Raw genomic sequence first — 21578 nt, forward strand, 5'->3', positions numbered from 1 at the left:
TGGGGAAAAAGAGTTCAGGAAAAGAGAAGAGAATTAGGAATGCTTAAATAAATATAAATAAGTAAATATTTACAAAATATACACAACTAAATACAACAAAATGTATAATATACATAGATATAAATAAACATATATAAATATATAACTTTATATGTAAAAATGTAAATAAAGAAATATATTAATACATATAACTATGTATAAATATATACATAAAAAAAAATTAATATAAACATATAAATTAATACATACATTAAAAAAAAAAAAACAAAAAACAAAACAAAACAACAAATAAAGAGAAATGAATACCAATATACAAAGAAAGAATTACTAAAATAAATAAATATATATACTTATATAAATAAATAATTAAAATCATATAAATAAAAAATCAATCAACACATAAATAAATACAATTCAATCAACAAATACATAAATACCTAAATAAATCCATATATAAATAAATGCACATAAATACATGCATACAAATAATACATACCAATACATAAGTGAATAAATAAATAAGCCAACACATATAGATATAAATAAACAAATACATAAATAAATGCAGATTAATTGTAAATAATCATAGATAACAATAATTACATACATTTAAATAAATACAAAAAAAATACATAAATACCTAAATAAATCCATATATAAATAAATGCACATAAATACATGCATACAAATAATACATACCAATACATAAGTGAATAAATAAATAAGCCAATACATATAAATATAAATAAACAAATACATAAATAAATGCAGATTAATTATAAATAAACATAGATAACAATAATTATATGCATTTAAATAAATAAATAAAAATAAATACAAAAAACACAAGTAATATAAATAAATAAATAAAATAAATTACCAAATACATATAAATCAATAAATAAATACATAAATGAGTACATAAATATATACAAACAAATGAATACATAAACAAATACATATAAATATATAAGCTTATACAAATATATATAAATATCAGTAAATACATAAATAAAGAAATATATAAATATAAAAAATACATAAGTACATTAACAAATACAAGAGCAAATACATATAAATAAAAAAATATATAAGTAACTACATGTAAATAAATAAACACAAATAAATATATACATAATAAATACATTTAAAGAAATATATAAATAAATACATAAATAAGTCTCCATAAATAAAAAGAGTGTGGAAAGAAAAGGGGAGAGTGGGTAAAAAAGAGAGTGAAAAAAGAAAGAAAGAAAGAGAGATTCAGTAAAAAAAAAAAGAATAGTGGAGAAAGAAAGGAAAGAAAGAGGGAGTGGAATAAATACATAAATAAGTCTGCATTTCTTGAATTCTCCTACACTAGTTGTTTGAACAAACTACTATAAACTGCATTCTCAATTTGTATCAGATATTATGTCAAACAAGCAAGTTAACCAAAATAGAAATAATGGAGTTGCCATGTGCATTTGAGTGGCCACGAATAATGTTACCAAAAGGTTGACTATGAAGTACTGAGGAGGGGGGAAAAAAAGAGTGAAAAAAAGGAGTGCGAAAAAGAAAAAGGAAAGAGTGTGAGAGAGAGAGAGAGACATTGGAAAAAAAAAAATGAGTGAAAAAAAGAGTTATAAGAATAGTTGTAGAAAACTAACCAGTGTTGCTTAAAGTCTTGATGTTAAAAGCTGACAAGCCAAATAGTATCGAAATTTAGTATGTCATATCTCGAATGAGCTTTCAAGTGGATACTGGTATTGAGTTGTCCATGAAAAGCAAGAAGTTTGAGGCATTTCTTGAATTCTCCTACACTACTGTTTGAACAAACTCCTATAAGCTGCATTCTCAATTTGTATCAGATATTATGCCAAACAAGCAAGTTAACCAAAATAGAAATAATGGAGTTTCCATGTGCATTTGAGTGGCCACGAACAATGTTACTAGAAGGTTGACTATGAAGAACTGAGGGAAAACCAAAGTTACAACGTCATTCAAAGTGAAAAAAAAAAAAAGCCAAAAAAAGAAGAAGAAGAAGAGGAAATTAGTGATGACGCTGCATCTCTTGCATGCAAATGGGGAACTACAATTTACCTTTCCAGCATTAAAATCATACTATTACAGAACCCCATCAAGCAACGCGAACCAACTCTCCATCTTAAGATTTTGCCGTGAAGAAATTGTATCAAAAATTGGTTGTAGTTGATCTATAAAAGAAGTGTCGATTATGTTTATATATAACAAATCTTTTTGACCTTTCTTTGGCATGGTTCTTGCTACTTTCTAGAATTACCTAAAGCAATTTCCCACTTGGAAATAAATTGACAAGGCTTTCAGAAAATTGTAATAGTAATGGTCGCATTGGAGGTGTTGAGGTTGAAAATGCTCTAGAAAGGGACAACATACCAAACTCGAGCAAGGAAATGGAAGAGGCTCCTGTGTTGGCACCATCAGAACCAAGCAGAATAAGAAGAGCTGGCAAGTGTAATTTGCGGAAAAGTTTAGCTTGGTATAATGCCTTCTTCACAAGTGAAAATCTACATTTTTTTACTTTAGTAAGTTAACTTCCCCAATATAAAAATTATAAAAAAAAAAAAAGAAAAAAGAAAAAAAGTTGACTTTCCCATTTCGACATTCCTTACAAATTTCACATCACAGTCATTTTTAATGTCTTTCATGTTATCTTGATCCCGATGAATTGGAAGCTGTGAGTAAAACATTCAAGTCCTCGACACATGCATTACCTGGAATTAAGAAGATCTTAGGAAATCAGCTGAGTCATCTTCTACGTTATGCAGTGTTATACGAGCCTCCATTGTGGATATACCATGTGCTGGTTGTGAGTCTTCTAGCAGCAAAGCTCAACAAGGGGAAGTGGATATACCATGTACTGGTTGTGAGTCTCTTCTCTTTCTTCTTCTTCGTTTCTGCTCCTCTTTTTTTGGTGGTGAGTTTCAGCATTGTGTAACTGAAATGTGAGCTTTTGTTTAATGTTGATTTGTGTTACTTGATCTCCATGGGATTGGGTATTGTGGATCCTTTGAATATAAATTCTCAGGATATGGTTATGCAAGAACTGGCTACAACTGCTAAGCATAATCATCTAAAAATTGTTTCCTTAACAGTTTCACAAGTTGGGTTTTCAGTCCAGGTGGTACAGTTTGCTATATTTGCTAAGGAGAAAAACTTTGATACTCTGCAAGTGTGATGGATGAAAACCGTCCGATGATCTTATTTCAAAATACAATGTCTATGAATTAGAGGTTATGACTGTTCAACAAACCTGATTTTTATGCCGAAACTTAATGACAATAGGTTCCACAACTTAGCCAGTTTAGTTTGGATTAATCTGCTCCATGTGTACGTGCCCACGTATCAAGCCTTATATGCAGCTGCAGTATCCCTTTGCTTAAATAGCTCATGGATCTGAAGTTCAAAAACCATGGTAGATATGAACTTGAGTCTTGTGGAAGGAGATCCTTTATCCCTTTCTTAAAGGAATAGGATAACCATTTTGTTCAAAGAGAAAAAGGAAATATAATTAGAACACAAGGGGAAAACACTGGCATATAAAGCACAATGGACGAAATAAAGCACAATGGCACTTCACGACTGGAACAGCTCTATAACGGGTGTTATGGGTTCAATACAATTTATTTACTTCAAATCAGCCATAACAGCCATTATGGCCTGTATCATGTACGGTTACCATTAATATACGTTGTTCACATCCCACCAGAAGCAGGGCTAATTTTCCCTTATAAACTCAGTAAGGAGTTCTGTCTTGTCCACTTCCGATTTAGCCAGCAAGTTGGCCTCTTCATTGGCTTCTCTCAGGACATGCATAGAAAAGATTACACAACCCTACAACTATCTCTAACTTCTATCATACCAGCAATCCTCCTTGGGTGACTCCCTTCGACAATTTATTTATTTCAAACCAGCCATAACAGCCATTATGGCCTGTATCATGTACAGTTACCATTAATATACCTTGTTCACATCCCACCAGAAAGCAGGGCTAATTTTCCCTTATAAACTCAGTAAGGAGTTCTGTCTTGTCCACTTCCGATTTAGCCAGCAAGTTGGCCTCTTCGTTGGCTTCTCTCAGGACATGCATAGAAAAGATTACACAACCCTACAACTATCTCTAACTTCGATCATACCAGCAATCCGCCTTGGGTAGTCCCCTTCGACAGTAGTAGGAAGTTGTTAGCCACCACAATCTTAACCATTTCAAGTAATGCCTCGGCCTAAGCTTTTTTAGAGTCAGCCAACCCCAAACAGCCAGAGAATCTAGCTAGAAGCATCCCCCAACTATCACCAACCAGCCTACCTTTAGCCAAGAGACCTGGGCTCCCCAAGGAACTCTGATCAAAATTCAACCTCATATGTGACTCAGGTACTCGACTTTTTTTGAAGGATCCAAGTGTCGTGGTTTCATTTTTATTTTAGTTTTTACTATATACAAAAACTGTTGTTTAAAATCATGTTTTCATACTGTTAAATTTTATCTAGTGGGAACTATTTGCCATAGGCACCATTCTTCCTTCATTTTAGTTGTAAGTATTGGTACATATTGGAAAGTATTCTGAGTCTTATGTTTTACAGTGTCTCAGGTGGAGCATTCTTCTCAAAATAGGGTAAGTTAATTCATGGCTGCAATCCGTCCCTGCTGTATGTTTCATCTTAGAGCATGTGGTAAATTGTACATTCTGAAATTTCAGATGAAGCCCGTCAGCAAACCTTTGAGCTCTTCCAAGGGTCATGGTCTTAGTAAGCAAGTGCTAGAAAACTCAAAGAAGGTTCTTGTTCATCCATGAGCAGTAAGAATTTTTATCCAAGTACAAGTTGCTCTCTAAGTTTTGGCATTTGGTTAAACTGAAACTGGTTAATTTATTGATTGAGTGAAGGGTGCAAGTTGCTCTCTAAGTTTTGGCATTTGGTTAAACTGAAACTGGTTAATTTATTGATTGAGTGAAGGGTGCCGCTAGAAGTGGAGATTGGAACTCTTCTTTAAAGCCACCAAAGATTTTACCGAGGGTGAACCCTCCCCTCAACAGCAGCACCAACTAAGAAAACTTTGGCTTCTTCCGAGTGTATCAAAATGAAAAATAATACTGCAAAGGCTTCAGGTAAGATTTTTTTGCATTTCGTCTGGAAAGAACTAAGAATGAAGACCGATGTTGACATCTGCTTAATGTTTTAGTAAATGAAGTTCTCTTGAATCCATATTGAGACACTTTTGTACAACATTTTTTTTGAAGAAATGGGCTGGGTCACCTGTTCATCTAGACTGGATCATAGTTCTAAACTCAGTGACTTGACTTGAAACTAGGTCAAGTCATCTTGAATTGGCCAAAAATCAACCTGAGTCACCATAAAACTCGATAACTAGCTTGACTTAGTTTAGACTCAGGATGACTTGTCGAGTCGATATGGCTTGGCATGACTTGAACTGAGTCGCCCACTAGGTTGATTTGTTTTTAAATCAGGCGAGTTTATTCATCATTAAGGACCTACCCATACATTGAATGTGGATGCTTGGTTATTTATTCTACTAGTTCTTGTGTAACTTTTGGTTAAATTTGACTGTTACAGGAAGTGGAAGCAACCAGAAGTGTGTTGCACTTTGCAAGATACTTGTTTCTGGTGCTACACCCACTGTGACTCCCAGTTCTATACCTTCACCAAAATCTTCTTCAGGTTCTTCCTCTTCTGCCAAAACACTCCCATCAACTCCCTCCTCGCAAAACAGATCGGGCAGCACTAAGACCTTGAGAAATAGAGCTGATTCTCGAAATGCCAATCCATCTTCTACCACTTCGATTATGAAAACCCCTCTTCGGATCTCCAGAAATAAAAATTCTAATTTGAAGGCATATTTAATGTCTACTTCCAAGTTCTACTTGTATCACTTTTATGGAGGACAAGGTTCCAATTTCCAACCAAAAGAGCTCCAGCAGCAATAGCAGAGTTAAGCTTAAATTCAATATTTATAAACAAGAAAAACCACATTATCCTATGTTTAACATCATCAGAACATCAGATTCTAAAATACGCCACCAGTAACAAATATCCACTGGTAAGCAGTAAATGATTTCACATCCTTTATACAAATATGGAATTCTAAAATGAGTCCAAATATGGATTTCTAATACAGACTATTTGTTGTCAGCAACGTTGAGGGAGCACAGGATGCAAGATGACCCCACAATCATTCCCAAGCACCAAAATCCAGGACTGTCCAATACAAGAAATTAATGACATGCCTGGATCATCCGCTTTATAGAAAAGGGTGTAAAATAATGACTTATTGTGCTAAAACAGCATCTAAACTATGGCAGTCCAAAAATATCTAGCAGAAGCAGTTTTCAAACAGTGATAATAATTACAAACTCGCTTCAAACAAAATTAGGAAGCCTGAAGTTGATAAAGCATTAGAACACATTTAGCCTTTGGAGTAAAGGAAATAAATGATGAAATAGAAAAAACAGAAAGGATCACTAGAAATGGGCCAAATCACATGGAGCATCCACATCACCGAATAAGCCCAGTCATATGTACAATCAGGCCAATCATATGTAGAGTTCAGATCCAATGAAATGTCCCAAGAATATCAAGCTGTCAATCCCTTAAAACAAGAATATAAAAAATTTGGATCTCTATAATGGGCCAAATCATGTGAACAGTTTGCATCATTGTAACGGAAAATGGACTAAGTATAGTCGACCCTCAACCAAAGTCTCTAACAAGAGAAAATTGTATAAATGGTACAGTTAGGAAAATGGGACCAATTATATCACATGAAACAAGCTGAATGATTAATGATTTGGATAACTAAGGGGACCGAATCATATAAATCATTTGTACCACTAAAACTGTAATGTGAGATATTGATGGCTTGGATCATTGAAAATGGCCCATTGTGGATGAATGGCACAATAATCCAAAGACCAAATTCTATGAAGAGTTGGAATAATGGAAAATTGGCCAAATAAAACCATGAAAAAAAAAAATCACTAAACCTATTGATTTGCTAAAACATCATTTTTCGAGTATGGATTGGTTTAGATCAATGAAAATAGCCTGAACTATTTGAAGCATTTGGATCACTAAAGATAATCCCAACATATGAGTGCTTTGGAACATCGGATAAGGGCGAATCACATAATGGTTTGGATCGCTTAAAATCAACCCGACTATATCAATAGGTTGGATCAGTGAATATAGGGCCAATCATAATTAAAAAGTATGAATCACTTCGAAAGGACACAATATGGATGACTATTTGAAGCATTTGGATCACTAAAGATAATCACAAAATATGAGTGCTTTAGAAAATCGGATAAGGACCGAACCACATTAATGGTTTGGATCACTTAAAATCAAACCCAATTATATCAATAGGTTGTATTAGTGAATATGGGGCCAATCATAATTAAAAAGTATGAATCACTTTGAAATGACACAATATGGATGACCGATGATGCACTAAGACTCCGAAGAAAAATCACAACTCAATGATAAGCGATTAACAAATTGATAATTAAGAAAAGAAATACCTAAAGGAGTTTATATTAGAATGTAAGGGATCAAATTGGCTAAATTAAACAAAGATTTGGATTACTACATAGTCAACAATCCTAAAAGACCAGATTCAACCATGAAAAAAAATCGCTAAACAAGGCAACTGTGGATAACCCATGAACCAAGTCATCCAAATAGGAAAAGTAACAATTCTAAAAGACCACATTCAACCATGAAAAAAAATCGCTAAACAAGGCAACTGTGGATGACCCATGAACCAAGTCATCCAAGTAGGAAAAGTAACAATTCTAAAGTAAGCAACTTGACAAATTTATAGTCAATTATTCCAAAACATATGACATTCGAGGCCACACTATGCTAGTTAGACTCCACCCCTAACAAATTTTGGTGCATATGGCATCCACCAAGGGCCATAAGATGTTAACAAATTAGATTACTAGCCATCAAGCTTCGATTATTAACTGACCGGTCAGTCATAGTATGGTTTATATCACTAAAAAAGGCCCAACCAATCATACAAGAGGTTTAATTATATAAACAGTTGGGATGATTAACAATTGACCCATATTATTGATTTTCTTTAAACAGTATTCTAATCCCCTTTATCATTTTCTTCATCTCTTTTTATTATTATTTTTTTTCTATTTAAACTTTGTGTTTTTTTCCTTTCTTTCTTTTTAAGATAAATCTAATGAATTCTTTTCAAATTTTGGGCATTTAGCATTTCTTCTTTGTTTTGACATTCTAGGGCAATTCTTGGAGTAAGCAATTTTTATATAAGGTAACATCATCTACCCATATGTGGACTTTGAATGTTTATGCTTATGCTACTAGCAAGGTTTTAACTAATTTGATCTAGATTTGCCCAATTTTTATATAAGGTAACATCATCTACCCATATGTGGACTTCGCATGTTTATGCTTATGCTACTAGCAAGGTTTTAACTAATTTGATCTAGATTTGCCCAATTTTTATATAAGGTAACATCATCTACCCATATGTGGACTTTGAATGTTTATGCTTATGCTACTACTAGCGAGGTTTTAACTAATTTGATCTATATTTGCCCATAGAATTCAAGAGTTTAACATTTAATCCACTATTGATAGATACCACAATCCTCTTACTTGAATTCTAATGTTTATCCCCTAGCCACTTCGACAATAGAATTTTAGATTGGAATATAAGGATAAAAGGCTTTGATGTATTGATTTTATTTCCAAGTAGATCGGCTTTTGGTATTCTTCTTATCAATTTTAATTGTTCAAATTTCTCCAGTGTTTAATTCTAGCGCAAAATCCTTTTGTAGATGATGCATAAAATCTATCTATTTTAAATGATGCCCCAATATTTTCAGCTATTAAAACATTTTGTTATGAGTAACTAAAATCTATCTATTTTAAATGATGCCCCAATATTTTCAGCTATTAAAACATTTTGTTATGAGTAACTAAAATCTATCTATTTTAAATGATGCCCCAATATTTTCAGCTATTAAAACATTTTGTTATGAGTAACTTCCTAATCCAAGTAGTGTCCTTATCCGAGCCTAGCTTCATCTTCGGGTAAGAGTCTAAACATTCTTATTTGTCTTAATCTTAATTAAGGATAAATGGTTATTCCTTTGATTCCATGGCTAAACAACCCTTGTGTAAAGTGGTGTGTGATTTTCCCTAATGAAGATAGTCCAATACAAATGAAGCCTTGTGCACACTCATGGGACTTTACCCCAACCCTTTCATTAATGAGGATAGACAATGAAATTGAGGGTTAAATTTCATGAGTATCCAAATGTGAGGGTTATAAAAAAATCCCTAATATACGTAAGGGGTTTTTTAATACTAATGCACTTTTTATCATTCTTTTCACTTCATTTTTTGACGACCTTTTTCTTTTTATTCGATTGCACTTTGCAATGGTGGAAGATCCAAAATGCTCACTTCATACTATAGCAAAAAACCATAACAGTAACGACATGGGGAAATACCCCTGCCCCATATTACGGTGAGCAAGCTCATCCTTTCTCATTTTTTCTCCATTTCTTCTTTTCTCTCTTCTTTTCTTCTTGCCCTTCTAATTTTGCTATAGTAATGATGACAAACACCTTACTTGTAAATTTGGGAATTTTTTTTTATTTTTTATTTTTAAATTTTAATATAACAATAGGGTGTCCCTGCCCCTTTAAGGAGACACAATTCCATGCGGATGCACGCAAACACTTGCCAACCACGTGCATCGGGTAATCCACAGGAAGGGGAATCGAACTCTTGTCTGTGGGGAGCAAACCCAAGACCAAAGTCTTTCGCCCCAAACGCGTGACGAGTAATCCATGGGGTGGGGAAACGAACTCGCGTCTGTGGAGAGCAAACCCATAACAAAAGCCGTTCACCCAACTTGTAACAGGTAATCCACGGGGAGGGGAATCGAACTTGTGTCTATGGGGAGCAAACCCACAACCAAAGTTATTCGCCCAAACTCGTGACGGGTAATCCACGAGGAGGGGAATCAAACTTGTGTTTGTGGGGAGCATACCCACAACCAAAGTCATTCGCCCAAACTCGTGATGGGTAATCCACAAGGAGGGGAATCAAACTCGTGTTTTTAGGGAGCAAACCTGCAACCAAAGCCGTTCGCCCAAACTCGTGATGGGTAATCCACAAGGAGGGGAACCGAACTCGTGTTTGTGGGGAGCAAACCTACAACCAAAGTCGTTCGCCCAAACTCGTGTCTGGTAATCCACGGGGTGGGAAATCGAACTCGTGTCTGTGGGGAGAAAACCCACGACAAAAGCCCTTCTCCCAAACTCATGATGGGTAATCCACAAGGTGGGGAATCGAACTCGTGTCGGTGGGGAGCAAACCCATGACCAAAATCATTCGCCCAAACTCGTGACGGGTAATCCATGGGGAGGGGAATCTGACTCTTGTTTGTGGGGAGCAAACCCATGACCAAAGGGGTTCACCCAAACTCGTGACAGGTAATCCATGTGGAGGAGAATCTCACTTGTGTCTATGGGGAGCAAACCAAAACCGTTCTCCCAAACTTGTGATGGATTTTGGGAAGTGAAACCTCACATCTTTTAAATCCTTATATCTAAGTAAAAGGAGAAAAAACGATTTGGGTAGGCTCATCCTTGAGTATGGATTTGACTATCCTGGAAGTGAATAATATTTGACATTTAGTGAAATTGTGTATTGTGTACTTCCAGTGTAATTAGCTATATGTGTAAATTGTCAAACCTTACTAAGATCAAGAGTATCCTAAAACATGAAAGACCCTTATAACATGAAGATTAGTTTGCCTCGAACAAAAATACCATTCATAAGTGGAATTCTCAAATAATCTATTTTTTAGAGATCAAGAAGTTAATCTGTATATGGAGTTTCATTGATTGATAAAAGTCATTCCAACAAAATTTATTGGGCATTATTTAATTTTCATCGACTTGGAAATCTTGCTAAAGAACCATCTTTTGTTTAGGTTCTCACTTTTTTAACTTTTCTTCTTTTTTTATGTCCTTGTTTTTCACTTTGTATTTTTTGCCTAAATAAAACTTAAAACCAACAAAAGAATTTAGCTATGACTCATTTCAATTTGCATTCTTTTTTTTTTTTTTTTTTTTTAGAGAGAACTTTATTAAAAGCACATAAAATACTCAAAAGAAAACAACCTACCTCTACAATTGAAAAACAGATGAGAGATTTGCAAGAGTAACTGCCTTTGCATAAAAAGCCCAACCCAAACATTACATATAATTTCCCTAACGACGACAAGATGCTCCTATTCTGAAAACATCTCCTATAAAAAATAAAAATAAAAAATAAAAAGCAATATCCACAAAGCTTTCCCCACTTTTCCCACCCCTCCTACATGCCAAGACCATAGAAGGTCCACAACAGAATTTGGCTTCACCTAAGCTTGTATGGAGAGCATTGAGAAAGTAGTCTCACACCTTTCAAGCAAACATGCAGTGAATGAAGATGTGATCAATTGACTTCACATCTCCCATACATATTATACATATGTTAGGAAGGATAAGGGATCTTACTTGAAAATTTTTGGCTCTCAACACCCTCTTTCTTTCCACAAGTCGAGCGAACATCGTCACCCTTGGTGGATCTATGTATGACCACATGAAAAATAATAGATGTGGTAAATGAGTATTTCTCCTATAGTTTCTTTGATTTTACAACCTTTCATTGGTAAATCCCCACCACCTCATTTAATATCTCACATAAATTTTGACGAATCCCTATTCCATGGTAAAGGCTCATAATCACCATCTTAGGTCATCTAGCATAAAGGTTATCCAAGATAATTCTTTGATGATAAATTGTGTCTTGAAGTTAGATTTGTAGTTAAAGGGTTTTTCCCCATTAACAATTAAAAGGCTCATTGTACATACTATATCACCTATTGGAATTTTTAGTAGACCTCATGGATATATTCATGTATCTCTTTATACATCTTGTTCATTGAAATTAGCCTTCATTTAGAACATTCATCACAATGAACAATTAAAAGGCACCATCATTGTACATATTGTATCACCTATCGGAATTTTTGGTAGACCTCATGGATATTGGATATATTCATGTATTTCTTCATGCATCTCATTCATTGAAATTAGCCTCCATTTAAAAACATCCATCACAATGAACAATGAATGCCCTATGAAATGTCCTAAACTATAAGAAGAGTTTGGATGACAATTATATGATTGGTTTGGAACATTGAATAAGAGCCCAACTATATGAATGGTTTTAGTCATTGAAAATCACTTGCCTAGCCCAATCAAAGTACTGTATGGCCATCCTTCTACTCTCGTAATGATTTTTTTTTAAAAAAAAGTTTTACATGTGGCATCTAACAAGAGTTGTGACACACTTGCTAAGAATGTTAGACATGGGCCTCGACATATGAAATTGATTAGGATCACAAAAAATGGCCGCAACAATACAAAGGGTTTGGATCACTAAAACAACCCAATTATACAAAAGGGTTTAGATCACTTAAACAAGCCAACTTTAGATGATCCATATACTAAGTGAACCAAATATGAAAATTCCCAACTCTATAGTAAGCAACTAACGAATTGGTAATCGATGATACCTAAAAAGATCATGTTAGACCGTGAAAACTCGAAATATGCTACAGCTAGAGAATCCACTCAAACAAATTTGGAGCACGTGGCATCCACTAAGGATTGTAAAGCATCAACATATTGGATTGTTAAACATCGGCCTTCGAATATTAATTTGGATCAACGGAAACAACCAAAACCATATGAAGAGTTTGGATCACTAAACATAAGCCCAACATGTGGCATCCACTAAGGATTGTAAAGCATCAACATATTGGATTGTTAAACATCGGCCTTCGAATAGATCAATGTAAACAGCTGGAACCATATGAAGGGTTTGGATAACTAAACATAAGCCCAATCTTATGAATGGTTTGGAACATCAAATAGCGGCCAAATTAAATAAATGGTTGGATCACCAAAAATCAGACCAATTATATCAACAGGATGATCGTTGAATACATGGCAGGTCATTAAAAAAAAAAAAAAGAAGGTTAGGATCATCACAAAAGAGCCTAGTATGGATCATTGATCATGGGCCCAACCATATGAAAGGTTAAACCAGTAAGTAAGAGCCTAATTGTACGAACCATTAAGATCATGAAAATTCACTCAATCACACAAGTTGGATTACTAAATACAATGTCAATCATATGAAAGGTTTTGATCACTGAAAATGAGGCAACTGTGAATGTTCCATGCACCGAGTCATCCAAATAGAAAAAAATAATAATAATAATTTAAAAAAATTACAATTCTACAGTAAGCAACTAACAAATTGATAGTCAATTATTCCTAAACACATTTGATCATGAAAGGCCAAAATATGATATGGTTAAACTCTACCCTTAACAATTTTTGGTACATATGACACCCACCAAGGGTTGTAAAATGTCAAAAATATTAGATTGCTAAACATCAACATTCGATTATTAATTGGTTTGATAGATGGAAAGGGCCGGATCCATGTGAAGGGTTTGGATCACTAAACATAGGACCAGCCTTGGAACATTGAATAACCACCCAATTAAATAAATGGTTTGGATCATCGAAAATCAGCCCAATTATATCAACAAGATAGATTGTTGAATACAAGGCTAGTCATAAGCCCAATTATATCAACAAGATAGATTGTTGAATACAAGGCCAGTCATAAGAAAAGGTTTGGATTACAATAAAGAGTCCTAGCATGGATGACCATACAACAAGTCTTGTAAACAAAAGAAAAATCACAACTCTCAAGCGGCTAACAAATTAATAGTTACATAAATACCAAAACAAACCACGTGCAACTACAAAAGATTGGCAAATTCATTCACTCGTAATGATTTCTCTCTTTCTTTTGTGCATATGGCATCCAAAACAAGCCACATGCAACTACAAAAGATTAAAGTATTCTATGACCAGATTCATCCACTCATAATGATTTCTCTTTCTTTTATTCATATGGCATCCAACAAGGTCTCAAAAACATTTGCTTGAATTGTTGAACAAGGTATAGGGAATGCTAGTGAATAGTGTAGTGGCCGTTTTTGGTGTAAGTGCATTTGTACACTTTCCTCCTCTCCTGCGATGTACTATATGCTCTATTATAATAAATTATTGTGTGTTAGGGCAAGATAGCCTAACACAACATCTTTCCCAAACTCTCCTCCTCCTCCTTTTCTCTCAATTTCTCCTCTCTTCTTCACATTATAATCATCAAACCATTCTCTACTCAAGGGACTTGGCATATTGATTGATTTGGATCATTGAAAATGGCCTCAATAATATAAAGTGTTTGGATCATTGAAACAACCTAAACTATGTAAAGCGTTTAGTTCACTTAATATGAAGGGTTTCGATTACTAAAACGGTCCAAATTATGTAAAGGGTGATCACTCTACTTTAAGGTGTACCAAATCGATTAGGTAATGATACGTAATGGTAAAAGCCAAACTTCAAAAGAGGATTTGAAATGCCCTCAATAATATAAAGTGTTTGGATAATTGAAACAACCTAAACTATGTAAAGTGTATAGTTCACTTAATATGAAGGGTCTCGATTACTAAAACAATCCAAATTATGTTAAGGGTTTAGATCACTTTACTTCAAGGTGTATGAAATCGATTAAGTATCAGCTGTTGAGTGTGAAATGTTGCATATTTTCCCCTATTTATACCTTATTTTTATAAACATGATAGTGCTTAATCAATTTAATTATGCATGTTTTCATGTGCAAGGTGATTTCGAGAGGTTAAGGTGAAATTGATGTCAAAAGGAAGATTTATGCTCAAAAGATTACTAAATGAAGATTTAAAGATTTGGAAGTCATTAATGAAGAATTCACATGCCAAAGATTTAGGGAATGAAGAGAATCAAAGATTTGAAGTGAAGAAAAGGAATCCAGAAATTGTTCTAAAAACAAACGTATTCTTGAAATTGTCTTGAAAAAGCATATTCTGAAACTCCAAGTCTATTTTGGGACGTAAATTTGAGGCGGTTTAAACTCCAAGTCTATTTTGAAAAATTATATAGAGTGCTTAAATTTGAGGCGGTTTCTAGATTTTTCCAACTTAGTGCGAAAGTTGGAGTTCTACAACTATAAACCGGACTCCTTAAGATGCTCCAAAGCATCTTCTAGGGTTTGGAAAGGTCTCAAGGAGCATACTCAAGGGTGGAGTAGCCGCCAAAGAGTTTTTCTTCTTCCCTAGTTTATTTTTCATGCTTTGTTTAAGAGATTTGGTTTCAATCATGTCTATAGTTGGCTAAACCTCTTAGCCAGGGCTAAGAGGTGAAGCTTGTAGCATATTTGGATGTTTATTTTTCTTTGATTCTTGTTCTTATTGAACTTCATTGATTTCTAGTTTGATATTAAGGGAATATTTTCAGTTTTTTATGATTTATTGTGACTCAAATTACAATAGGTGCTGTGATAGCTTTGGATATTTTGAGATAGTGAGATGGTAAATCCCATTATTCACCATCGTCTCTTAAGTATGGTAAGGTGATGGAATCCTTCTTCCAATCATTACAATTCTCCTCCATTGAGAATAAGGTCAATGAAAAGTTCAGATTTGATTTAAATTGCTTTATCTTCCAATTGGATAGGATAGGATAGGACTCCAATTCCAATGTGTTCCTTGAATCAAGTAAGGTAGTATCTTGATAGCTACAACAAGTGGATCCTTGGCACCCTAGTTCCCACCTTTAAATTCATAAGTTTTAATCAACATTATTCACCATTACTCTCAATTATTCAGATTTCAATTTAGATCTTTTTCTAGTTCTAGTATTTTTTAGAATACGTACAAGTTTAGTCCCTATGGATTCGACCTCGGTCTTACCGAGTTATTACTATATCGCGACCATTTGGGGTTGTGAACATTAGCTGTAATTGTAACAACCAAACTTCAAAAGAGGATTTAAACAACTATATACTTACGAGAAATTCTTTCAACATTTCTCCAGCTAAGTACTAAACGTACCTCCCTTTACGTTATATAGTGGTCGAAACAGTGGCCCCCCAATTTTTGGTGTTGATCAGCCATTATGGGGGGCTGTAATGGCCGTTACACCCCATAACAATTATTTTAATTAAGTAAGGTAGCATCTTAATAGCTACATGTGGATCCTTGGCACCCTAGTTCCCACCTTAAATTCATAAGTTCTAATCAACATTATTCACCATTACTCTCAATTATTCAGATTTCAATTTAGATCTTTTTCTAGTTCTAGTTCTAGTAATTTTCAGAATACGTACAAGTTTAGTCCCTATGGATTCGACCTCGGTCTTACCAAGTTATTACTACATCGCGACCACTTGGGGTTGTGAACATTAGCTATAATGGTAACAACCAAACTTCAAAAGAAGATTTAAACAACTATATACTTACGAGAAATTCTTTCGACATTTCTCCAGCTAAGTACTAAACCTACCTCCCTTTACATGATACAACGGTCGAAATAGTGGCCCCCCAATTTTTGGGGTTGATCAGCCATTACGGGGGGCTTTAATGGCCGTTACACCCCATAACAATTGTTACTGCCTCATAACGTAATAGTCATAAATGCAAGTTTTTTGTCATTTTAAGTTGCAATTTATCTCATTTTTTGGCACTTTTCTCTTCTAAATTCTTTCCAAACTATTCTACTACAAATTTCGACCACTCTTAGCTCGAATTTGAGAATCAAAAAATAAGTTATTTCAAGGATTTTGTTGAATGGAAGCTCTATTGGCCTTTTTCGAAAAATCTTTAAAAATAGGTATTTATACCTTTTTTTTAATCTTTGTTGTTATGGTTGAATATGATACATTATTTAAATTAGAACAAATGAATATGCATTTTATAGATTATGCAACTAATTTTCTTTTTCTTTTTTTTCTTTCAATTATTTTCGGTCAATTTTTAAAAACTAGCAAACACCTACACATGTGAGATATTTTGATATTAAATTCTTTCTACTATGTCTATCATTTGTATTAAATGGTTAGAAAATCAAATCTATGAGTTTTGCGGTCAATTCTAGGCTGTTAGGTTCATAAATTCATCAAACCACCTGATTTAGCTTTCTCACCAAAGAGTGGACCATTACACCACCATAAACACGTTCAAAATTATAAATAAATGCATATTTGGAATATTTAGAAATTTTTGGATTTAATGCATATTGTTTTTGGATTTTTTTTCTAGAATATAAAAATTTCTGATCGTTACAGGGGGTGTATCGGTCATTATGGGGTTATAACAGCCAATATGGCCCATAACCACATCGGTAATGGTGGGCACTGTTATGCCCACTGTTACTGCAATGGTACACCTTACTCTACTTGGATTGATGAAACATGAGCCTTAGGGTTCGTTTGACACCATGGATATGAGAGGCTTTGAGGAGATCTTAAATTCTTAATATGTTTGGCATGATAAAGCAACTAGGGGGGGGGGGGTGGTGGGGTGTTTGAAATCTAAGGTGGAAGCTTGGATTTTATCTAAAATCCTTTTAAGAATTGCAGCATGTGTAACATGTGTGTCACTAGGCTATTGATCTATTGGGCAAATGGCCCACTGATGATATCCCAAAACAATGAAATTATCAACTGCATCACTATAATTACTTTAATAGGATAATCTGCGCCATCCAAACAATGTCCATATAAATCAATGGTGATCCAGTGGCCCATCCGAGATTTTAAAAATTCATCATTTTTGAGTAAAGTATATATTTCAAGTTTCAATGGGCTTATTGCAGCCATTGTGTCAAACATTACATACATACACTAATTAGAGATATTAACGTTATTTAGTAATCAAATTCAAACCCCTGTAAATATACTATGCATATATACTTTTGGATTATAGGGGATTCTAAATCCAAGGTTCCAAACACAATGGGAGGATTTCAAATCCAGGGGGTTCTAAATCCACGCTCCCAAACAAGCCCTTAGCATATCAATTTATTTAAATCATTGAAAATAGTCTCAAGGCCAAAATTATATAAAGGGTTTGGAATACTTAAAAAGAGCTTATATAAATGGTTTGGATTACTTAAAAAGAGCCAATACTATGAACGATTTGGTTCACTCCAAACAACCCAAGCATTTCAAAACTTAGCCCAACTGGATCACTTCAAATGGCCCAAGCATTTCATAAGGAAAGCCCATCCTATAAATGGTTTTACTATCAAAAGTGAGACCATTCCTACAAATTATTCGCATCACTAAAACTGAGCTGAATGAATAATGATTTGGGTCACTGCAAAGGGAGCCAACCAAAAGAACAATTTCTAACAATAAAACATGAACTAGTGATATTAATGGTTTGGATAATTGAACATGACTCATACACTCACTTGTCTCAAAACACAATTAAATATCCACCAAGGGCCGAGTGATTAACAATTTGAGTCACTATAAAAGGGACCGAACCATAAGAACGTTTTCTAAAAATAAAATGGGAACAAGAGATAATAATGGAATGGATAATTGAAAATGGGCTCATTATGCATGACTCATGCACTCAACTATATCAAATGGATGAAAAAAAAAATTATAGATTCACCAAGGATTGTGTCATATCAACTATTTGAATCACTAAACACGAGACCCAACATATTCATGGTTAACATTAGTGGTATATCAATCCAACCAATATAAGCTATCAAATATTTGCTTAGATTGTAATATGAGCCTTAGCTAGTGTTCGAAATATCGGTATCATGCTATGTATCGCACCCTTGGGATACAGATACGTATCGGTTATCGCACGGGATATATCGTTTGTATTGCATAATTTATCACACTTTTTGGGAAACATGTGGAAACATTGAGAAAATGGTTGAATTTTTCAATGAAACTTCATGGATTGTTAAAAAAGACCTTAATACGCACTTTTAAATCATAACATCTCAAAAAAAGTTGCACATAATAAATTTCCTTTGTATAGGGTCCTAAGCTATGCAATGTTTTTAGGCTCATCCTCTATAATGATCTGGAAAAATAGATGGATGGCTTGGATAAAACACACACATATCGTGCGGGGCCCATAGAGCAGTGACATTAGCCACCTCACTACTGACGTTGTCAGTACGAAATCCTTGTCGAATCATTCCACCGAGGTGGGCGGGATCGCTGATTGTGGGGGGCCACTATGATGTATGTGGCTACAGCCACACCGTCCATACCTATTGGAAGCTCATTTTATGCAATGATTCAAAATATGAAGTAGATCCAAATCCTAGGTGAACCATAATACATGAAACAATGGTAATTGACCATTAAAAACTTCACGTGGACCACAAAAGTTTTATATCGATCTTGTATTTTTTCTGGTCTCTTCATCTAGATCTTTGTGACCTTATCAACAGTTTAGATGACAAATAAACATTTTGGTGGCCCTGTAAAGTTTTTAATGGTAGGGATTCAATCACTAATGTTTCCTGTAGTATGGCCCACGTAAGATTTGGATTTGCTTCATTTTTGGGATCATAGCTTAAAATGATCTTTCAAAATTGCTGGATGGTGTAGATTTAAGACACTTATATCACTGTGAGCCCCACAATCAAAGCCCCATCCACCTTGATGGATCCACGCCCACGCCTTAACCGGCGCATTTGCTGCCAAAGCCTTTTGCATGAAGCTCCTCGTTGGGAACCTAGGTGGGGCCCACTGTGATGTTTGTGAGAAATCCACTCCTTCCATCTATTTTGTGAGTTCATTTTAGGACGTGATGCTAAAAACGAGCCGAATCCAATACTCAAGTGGGCCGAAAACATTAGGATTGAAAATCCACAGTTGAAATATTCGTGGGGCCACAGAAGTTTTGAATAATACTAATATTTATGTTTTCAGTTCATCCCAGTAGGAATGACTTTATGAACAGTATGGATAGCATGTAAACATCAATGTCGACCCAGGGAGGTTTCAACGGGAGGAATTTCCCTAACCACATTTTCCTTTAGTACGGACCACTTAGTCTTGGATCCTACTCACTTTTGATCTAATAAAATAAAATGATCTCATAAAACGGATGGATGATATGGATTTCTTACAAACATCAAGTTGAGCCCAGATAGGTTTCCAGTGCGGAAATCCTGCAAAAGGCTTCCGCATCAAATCTGCGTCCGGTGTAACTCGCGTACTGCATCAAATCCGTGTCCGGTGTAACTCGTGTACTGAGTAAACTCTATGGAGTCTACCATGATTTATATATTTTATCCACTCCTTCCATCCATTTTACAATATAATTTTAGGGCTTGAGACTAAAAATAAAGCATATCCAAAGCTCAAATGGACCACACACGGAAAACAGTGTGAATTGAACGTCCACCATTGAAAAATTCCTGAGGGCGATAGAAGTTTTGGATGAAGTGTTTTCCCTTCATCCATGTTATTGTGATCTTATGAACAGTTAGATGACAAATAAACATCATTGTGGGCCCTATAAAGGTTTTAACGGTGGAAATCCCATTGTTTCCTATGATATGGTACATTTGAGGTTTTGATATGCTTCAGTTTTGGGCTCAACCCTTTAAATGAGCTGGAAAAATGGATGAACGGCGTGGATAAACCACCAGATGCATTCACGATGGGCTAAAAATCCCTGTCAAAGAGTATCGGATCTACCATTTAAAAACGACCGGACGGGCGTGGATAAACCACATACATGCTAACTCTCTATTAAAGAGGGATCGGATTTCTCTCTCAGAGAGATCGGCCAAAGCCATTTTCGAAGAACGAGGTTTCCGGTACGTCCGGAACCCCAAAATCCCTGAAATTTCGCAGTTTCCGACAGCATTTTTGAAGAAAGAGGGTTCTGGTCCTTCTGAAACCCCAAATCTCATGGGATTTTTTATTCATTCGAAGAAAGAGAAAAAGGAAATTGCACAATCCAGGGGTTTGGATCAATTTGCTTGGATTGTGGAAGTATTGGCCTTAGCATACAAATTAGTTTGGATCACTGAAAACGACCTCAATAATTGCAAAACGATGTGGATCAGTAAAATGGCCCAAACCATATATAGGGTTTGGATCATTTAATAAGAGCTAATAATATGAATGTTTTAGAGATCCCTAGATAACCCAAACATTTCAAAAGGTTTGGATCACTTAATAAGAGCTAATAATATGAACATTTTGGATCACTCCAAACAACCCAAGCATTTCAAAAGGTAGACCAATTGAATCCGTTCAAATGGACCAAGCATTTCGAAACGTAGGCCCATCCAATAAATGGTTTGGTGATTGAAAATGGGACCATTCCAATAAATAGTCCCATTTCAAAAGGTTTGGAGATCTCTAGACAACCCAAACATTTCAAAAGGTTTGGATCACTTAATAAGAGCTAATAATATGAACATTTTGGATCACTCCAAACAACCCAAGCATTTCAAAAGGTTTGGATCACTTAATGAGAGCTAATAATTATGAACATTTTAGATCACTCCAAACAACCCAAGCATTTCAAAAGGTAGACCAAG

At 34.8% G+C, this 21578-nt stretch overlaps 1 long non-coding RNA gene across 1 annotated transcript; it reads left to right on the forward strand.

Annotated features, from left to right (window-relative positions):
- Positions 1-1345: 1345 nt before the first annotated feature.
- Positions 1346-5770, forward strand: LOC131229774 (uncharacterized). The gene is made up of 4 exons (XR_009163584.1): positions 1346-2884; positions 4600-4631; positions 4716-4814; positions 4972-5770. It is a non-coding gene; the product is annotated as an uncharacterized LOC131229774 (long non-coding RNA).
- Positions 5771-21578: the final 15808 nt, after the last annotated feature.

This window comes from Magnolia sinica, chromosome 2 (genome assembly GCF_029962835.1).
Source record: "Magnolia sinica isolate HGM2019 chromosome 2, MsV1, whole genome shotgun sequence".
In the NCBI taxonomy this organism is placed as follows: domain Eukaryota; kingdom Viridiplantae; phylum Streptophyta; class Magnoliopsida; order Magnoliales; family Magnoliaceae; genus Magnolia; species Magnolia sinica.